Consider the following 7235-nt stretch of genomic DNA (forward strand, 5'->3'; position numbering starts at 1 on the left):
CTAAAATAGCTTTCTGCTTTTGTATGAAAATGTGGATCGTCATCCCAGAAGGTGTCTATACTCATAGCGACACACTATTTTGAGTTAACATCAGCAGTCCAATATAGGGCGATGTGAAGATGAGCAACAATAGCTCACAAAGCTAATTTCAATGGGTTGGCCTCTAGAGTTTCTTGTGTTTACTTTATGCAGCCGTGTGGTCTGAAATCTGTTCTGCAATAAATTAGACATTCATTGGGTTATAGGATTCCATGATATTGGGTATTGGGATGCTCCCCCTTTGCATTAATGATTAGCGGCAAGGATTACCACTTTCAAGTGAATAATTATCATTAGGTTGACTTACAATATTTTCACTTAGGCTAAAATGAATATATTTTTTGAGTGAAAATACCAGTAAATGCTCTCGAAAAAAATATATACCTTGGTCATCATTTGAAAACTGATGGCTAATAATTTTCAATCTCCAGCTTATATGTTCACTTGATCATAAATAGTTACTAAAATAAACATTCGTATGATAACTTTTACTCTGGTCCTGGATTGTAATGGTGTAAAAAGCAGGCAACAAGAACCAGACCCATGGTGAATGTTAAGCCTATACCAGGAAGGTGTGTGTGGGAAACTAACCATGATCTGTTCTCATGATAATATTGCAGAAATTGATTAGGTAGTGATGTGTGTCTATTAAGCTTATAAAAATCATCTGTTAGTTTTTAACCTAAAAATCATAGAAAGTGTTGGAAACTTTTCAATAGTATGCAACTTATCATCAACCATAAGCATAACTTCTATTACTTGATAATTTCTTTGATGTTAGTGAGCATTTGTATCTTGATCAAGTCCTACTCATTCACCAGATTTATTAAAACTGAGAACCAAACTGATTTGGTAGCTAAAATGCCCTTGAATTAAAAAAGTAGAGCTGACTAATTATCAATGTATAGTATATATTTACAAGAATTATTTATATTGCCTAGTATAGAATCAATGTCATTAGATTTCATCAGGTTTTCTTTTACTTTCAGATTCCAGTTGATGAATAAATGGAGCCCATCTAAAGACATGCATTTAGTTGCAATTGAAATATAAGAGGATGAAGAGAAGCCATCCTTGTTTAAACATAACATCAATACTTTATTGATGTAATATTTATATTGTTTTAATTAAAAACTGATTCCTAGTATTATTAGGGCTGATGAATGTGATAGCCGATTTGTTTTTTCTCTGATACCCAACTGAGTCATTGAGTACTAAGCTTTTGCTGTGAAATTTTGCAGGAAGCTCATCTTGTACAGGTCTTAAATGAGTATTGGTGGTAACTGATTTGCCATAGTTCATATATAGTAGCTATCTACAAATAGCTGTTCAGCTTAGGTCTTGTTAAATTTCATTTTTACCTTTATTATCCTAATATCTTAAAGTTTGATTACTTAAAGTGAAAAAATAGATGATTAATTATTTAACTTAGTTGTTTTTGAAATAAATATTATGTGCATAGTAATCAAATAAAATTTTATAAAAATATCTTTCATATTAAAAAAAGTTCCACTGATCTCTTTGATGAAGGCTGGGATACTGTAATTAAGCACAGCCTTTTTGATGGGCTTCGTTTGCTTGCCAACTATTAGTAGGGCCTGCATATTTGCATTTTTAATGGAGTTCATTTTATTCAACTGTATCCATCTGAATTTGTTGCATTAGCGGTTGGGTTGACTCCATGAAAAGTTAATGTCGGGGCATCTACTGTTATTTCTCGGAATTCGGAATTAAATTATTGTGATCATTTTTAACATACCAGGTCCCCCTGTAATTTGATTGTTTTCTGTAATTATACTTGTAGTTAGCAGAAGAGAGTGGTAATGTTATCCCTGAAACAGTGATGATTCCAAATTTCTATATTTCCAATTTTTTCTATGTTTCCAATTTTCATTTCTAGAAATGGTCCTTACTCTATTAACACATAACCCATTTGGGGTATAAGATACCCTTCTTAATGATTTCAATCACTGATATATTTTTATGTGTAAACACCTGTTAACTCAAATAAGTTAAAGCACCAAAATGAAAGTGCTTTGTTGGGTATAGAACACAATTTAGAGTTAAAATCCTTCAGAATAAATATTTGAATGATTGTATGATATTCTTGCTAAAGAAAGTAAAATTTTTTATTGAAGACTTTTGCTTTCATTCTGAGCAAATAAATAATATCCATTATAACAAAATGTGAAGTAGTTTTTATAATAAGGCTAAGGAAATATGGAACACCAGCCTCCTAATGGCATTCCTGATAATGATTTTAAACAACCTGTGGTGAATGTTTGTGCTTTTCGTAAGTATCCTGATGCAGAGAATCCTTAGCCGCAAAGAATAAATCAAGTAAAGGCTCACATCTACTCACTCTAAGAAGGGGGCCTTGGTCAACTTTGATGTGACATAATAGTGTCCAAAAACACCATGACTTAGCGTAATAAGATGCCTACGAATAATGATTTTCTTTGGTAAGCCAATCAGTAAGTGAATATTATTAAGTTAATGAATTGTGTCTGAATGATGAGTGGGTGAAATGACCCATTGATGATATCGCTTATGAAAGAGTAGTTTGATTAAACGGGACTACAAGAAATATATCTATTAGACAAATGAATCGGCGCCTATTATATACTAGCTCAGTACTTCAACCCTGCAAAAGAACACAAATGGTACTAATGCACAAATGCATCTGACCTGAGTGCTGTATTCTTGTCATTTTGTGCTCTAAAATGAAATATAATGATGAAATTTCTTGTTATCCCATTTGATGAAGATGTTTGTTAATAATTTAGGGCCTGGTTTCTAACACCGCTCTCATATCACATAAGCTATCTTCTTATTATGTTAGAAAATAATTTAGTGGTGATAGTAAAAAAAATTGAGAATATTGATCTTACCTGGGAACCAAGAAGTTTTTATTGACAACGAGACCCTATGATACTCCCTTAACATACATTTAATTCTATTTGTTTTGATTATTAATGAATATTTCAGTTAACAGCTGATGTATATTTCTAATATAACTATTGAATGTTCTTCAAGGCAGCCAATGGCTAACAAGAGTACATAATATGTATGCTTGATTACTTTCTATAACAGCTGAGGGAACCAAGAATGATTGCTATTTCCACTGAAGCTGACTTCTCTGAGTTTTAAGATAGGTGTAATTCCTGACCGGCATTTACATATTTTGCCTATATTATTCGGCTATCCACAATATAGGCAGGTGTACAAATCATTGCTCACAAGTTGATATATCTATTTGAATAGTTTATTACAATGACTACTTACAACATATGTCCGAAAAAAGATGAGAATGGTCTTTCTACATTCAAACTGCTTGATGGATGGCAATCCATGAGGTGTCGCCTTCGGTGTGCCTGTGAGAAGTAAAATGCCACCTTTCTCGTGGCTCTGTCTCAATCTTTTCCCACACATTGGCGATTCTTGTATGAGCTTGCACAAGCTTGCTGCACAAATTCTTCTGTTGGTGAGAATGAAGGTTTTAGAGACATAGTGCGTGTGCACTGAATTTTGTTTTAACCTTGGGAAAAGTGCAACTGAAACTTATGCAATGGTTCAAGAGGTATTTGGCAATAAATCTATGAGTTGTACATTGGTACTACCACTTTCAGTCTGAAAAAACCCATTGATGAAGAACCAAGAAGTGGATGACCATTGACGTCAACAAATGACAATGATTTAATGCCTGCAAACCTTAGGTTAACTCTCAAGTAGTTTACCAATGAACTTGGTATTAGGGTTGGATCGTGTCTCACCATTATGACAGAATTTGGGGCCTGCAGCACATTGCATTCAAATTGGTGCCGTGAGTGTTAACGGATGAACAGAGGCAAAAAAGTCTTGACTTCAGCCAGGAACTGCTCGATCATTGAAATGACAAAATAAAATTCTTATAAAAAATATTCGCAGGGGATGGAATTTGGCTTTATGGTTATGATATAGAAATCAAAGCCCAGTCTTCGTGGTGGAAGGGGCCATCTTCCCGACCACCCAAAAAATCTCAGATGTTGCTATTGAATTTGAAGGTGACGTAGTTCGTATTTTTTTATTAGGTAGGGATTATTCATCATGAATAAGTCCCTGAAGGACAAAAAAAGAATGGGCAGCTCAATACTGAGGTGATGAGAAGGTTGAGACATGCCATGCTGTAGAAGGACCACTAGTACAGAAAAACAAGTTTGTGTACTTTTATCACAACAAGGCACCTACACTTAGCTACAATCATTGGTTGTTAGCATTATAAAAGGTTAACTAATAAAATCAATTATTTATTCAAAATGTCACATTGTTTTAACAGACCTCATGTGTATCCACATTTTAGTGTTGATATTTTAATGATAAATAATTTGTCACCTTTGGTCATTACTTTGTGCCATTTCATTTTCATAAAAAATAATTTCTGTGCTTTCTATACAATATTTTTCCTGTCAGGTTCATTCCTTGGTGAACTACAATTTTTACTGTAGTATTGCATTAAATCATGCTCAATAAATTAAATACAGTGAAAATTCCAATTTATATTTTCAAAGGGATTAGGGGAAAAGCTACGTGAAATTGAGGTTTTGGAAAAAAATTTTGAAATTTATTTTCATCCTTTTAGATGAAATATCTTAACTGTTGAGGATTACACACATGATCATAACAAAATAAGGAATGTTACCACCACCAATGTTTTACACAAGCAGGAGTGGTGATGTGAAATAAGACCTAATGCTGAAAACTTTCATATGCGATTTCTCATTTATGAATAAGATATTTATGCACAATTTAGGTTGACAAAAATAATCTTATGTTTAACATTAAGTGCTCTTTTACACTGGTTAAACTCACTATCTATTCATAGAGGCCAAGGTATTTAGAGCCCCTGGGAGGAATAAAGATGTACATATTTATTCTTTTGTACATCTAGCAAAGATGTACATATTTGTTAGAAGTTCAAAATCAAAAAAATTATTATAATATTTATTTGCTTTTTCATCCTCATCTTTTTTGTCACAAATCTATGAGGATCTAACCAATAAATTCAAATAAATATTTTCCAGGACTTTGTAAAAGGAAATAGCCATATAATGTGACTAACGAAGTTCCTCATTATTGTATCAAGAATGTTTTATGCTATGCTGGGAATCAAAATGTGATTATTAAAATGTAATACATAATACATTAGGTTGGTCAATGGTGATGGTTTTATTCAAATCAATCTGAATGACAGCCGTCAACCTGAAGGTTGTTTTGAAAGGTGAGGGTAGAGCTTACCCAATACAAAGCCCAAGGTGTGTGAAATTCACATATAAGGGTAGAAGGCCCGGTCCTCTCCCTACGCCATGTATGGGAAGACTTGGTACCCAAAAAATCATGCAGTTAGGGTAAAGTTGAGGGCACCCAGAATTCAGCTGGGAAATGAATCCAGGCCTTGTGGGCCCTATCCATTGGCCCACCATGCCCATTGTTATTGAAAGGGATTGGAAATACAAGGAAACTGTTTAATACATCGAAGTAACTTTATGCACCTTTCAGATTACCATTCCAGCAGAAAACCAGTCCGATGATCACTATAAAATCTGATTATTATTTGACTTAATGGCCAATTTACTAGCAAAAACTATAACTCTAACTTACAGGTAAGTAGTCATGCAAGAAAATGGAATTAGATGTAAAGGGAAAAAAAGAAGGGCATGGAGTTTGGACAGCGAAAGGAGTGACCAAATTGGTGGGAGTTCTAGAAAGCAGAAGGAGATAATGATTGGAAAACCTATTATCATGCCTCAGGTAAGATATGGCCCTTATTGGGGAACAATGTATAGGAACAAAAGATGTAATAACAAAGGGTCTAGTAGTTTATAAAGACACAAGAGTGCAGGTGACAAAAAGAAGTATGAGGAGGGCCTCACTGTATGTGAAATTCATCAACTAAATTTTTTGTACATTTATGTGCTCAAAGAGATTATTTTTTTGCTACTCTTACATAAACTTCTAGCTGTCAAAGTATATTTCAATTTTTTTAATACATTAAGCTATTGAAGTAGTTTCAGTTTTGTTGGGCCATCTGAGTTTTCAATAGAAAATTTTATTTTTATCCAATGGTGTCTGGTACACTGTGAGGGTGGATGAGAAAGTGAAAGGACTATTTCTCATTCACTAATATACTTTAGCCAACCTCCTTTAAGGTTATAAAAATATTGAAAAGCTTCCTGAGTTTGTCATGAGTAATCTATTATTATTGAGGAAACAAGACAATTTAGACAAGGCTTATATATATATAGAATTTCTTGTTGCGGCTACTCTAAAAGCTGCTCACAAAAAGTGCAAACTGCTGCAGCTCGTGCAAAAATAATAGCTCCCACAGTAGTGTGACTGGTACTTCTTACTTTCTGCATTATATTAATGCAGGAGAGTTGTAACTGACTTTTCACCTAAATCAAAAGTTAAAATTAACAATATTGGCTTAACAAACAGTATATTAAGCAGGCCGGCATAAAAAATTCCTGGGTTTATTATTAAATACCAATTTTATCTTGGAGACACACATTTATTATTTAGCCAATAAATACAGTACAATTTAATTGATGTTCAGATGCTCAAAGCAAACTGTTAATCAAGATGTGCTAAAATCCATGTACTTTAGTGAATTATATCTACCACTCACATTCAGTATTTCCTTCTGGAGTGTCTCTTCATTCTAAGATTTTTCAAGTGACGCAAATTAGTGGTCAGGATTCTTACCAGAAAACCTCCTTGCTCACCTTTGTGGCTCTTATTTGATCTCTCACACTTCTGCCTTTACCATGTGCACTTATTGTGTGTACAATAGTTCTAATCTCAGGAAACCATAGCTCACTCCCCAAAAATTGTGCAATCTATACTTACTCGACCTAAAAGAAAAATAACTTGAACCTGTCTCCAATTTATTTGAAATTATCTCCAATGGACCAAAAGAGATGGGTGCAAGAACTTTTCATAAGCTATTCAAGTCCCTAGCAGTATCACATCCTTAAAATGCAATGTGATTAAATTCCTACTTGAAAATTGTATTACTCTATCTGTGAGAATCTTAACATTGCTACATAAATTGTGATGACTATTGTCTATTTTATGTTTTATAAATTGTTGTATGCATTTTATCTATCTGTGTGCAATCTCATTGTTACTTGTGTTTTTCTTGACAAATATGCTGAAAT

At 33.6% G+C, this 7235-nt stretch overlaps 1 protein-coding gene across 5 annotated transcripts in view; it reads left to right on the top strand.

The window, feature by feature from the left end:
• The window catches only part of LOC139686146 (NEDD8-activating enzyme E1 catalytic subunit-like), a 31391-nt gene extending 29248 nt beyond the window's left edge, over nt 1-2143 (top strand). For all 5 annotated transcript variants that reach the window (XM_071583332.1, XM_071583329.1, XM_071583331.1 and 2 more), the window contains one exon: nt 1029-2143. The gene's annotated coding sequence lies outside the window, so the exon portion shown is untranslated. The remainder of the gene's footprint in view (nt 1-1028) is intronic.
• Nucleotides 2144-7235: the final 5092 nt, after the last annotated feature.

Source organism: Hetaerina americana, unplaced genomic scaffold, assembly GCF_022747635.1.
Source record: "Hetaerina americana unplaced genomic scaffold, ioHetAmer1.1.p SCAF_13, whole genome shotgun sequence".
NCBI lineage: Eukaryota > Metazoa > Arthropoda > Insecta > Odonata > Calopterygidae > Hetaerina > Hetaerina americana.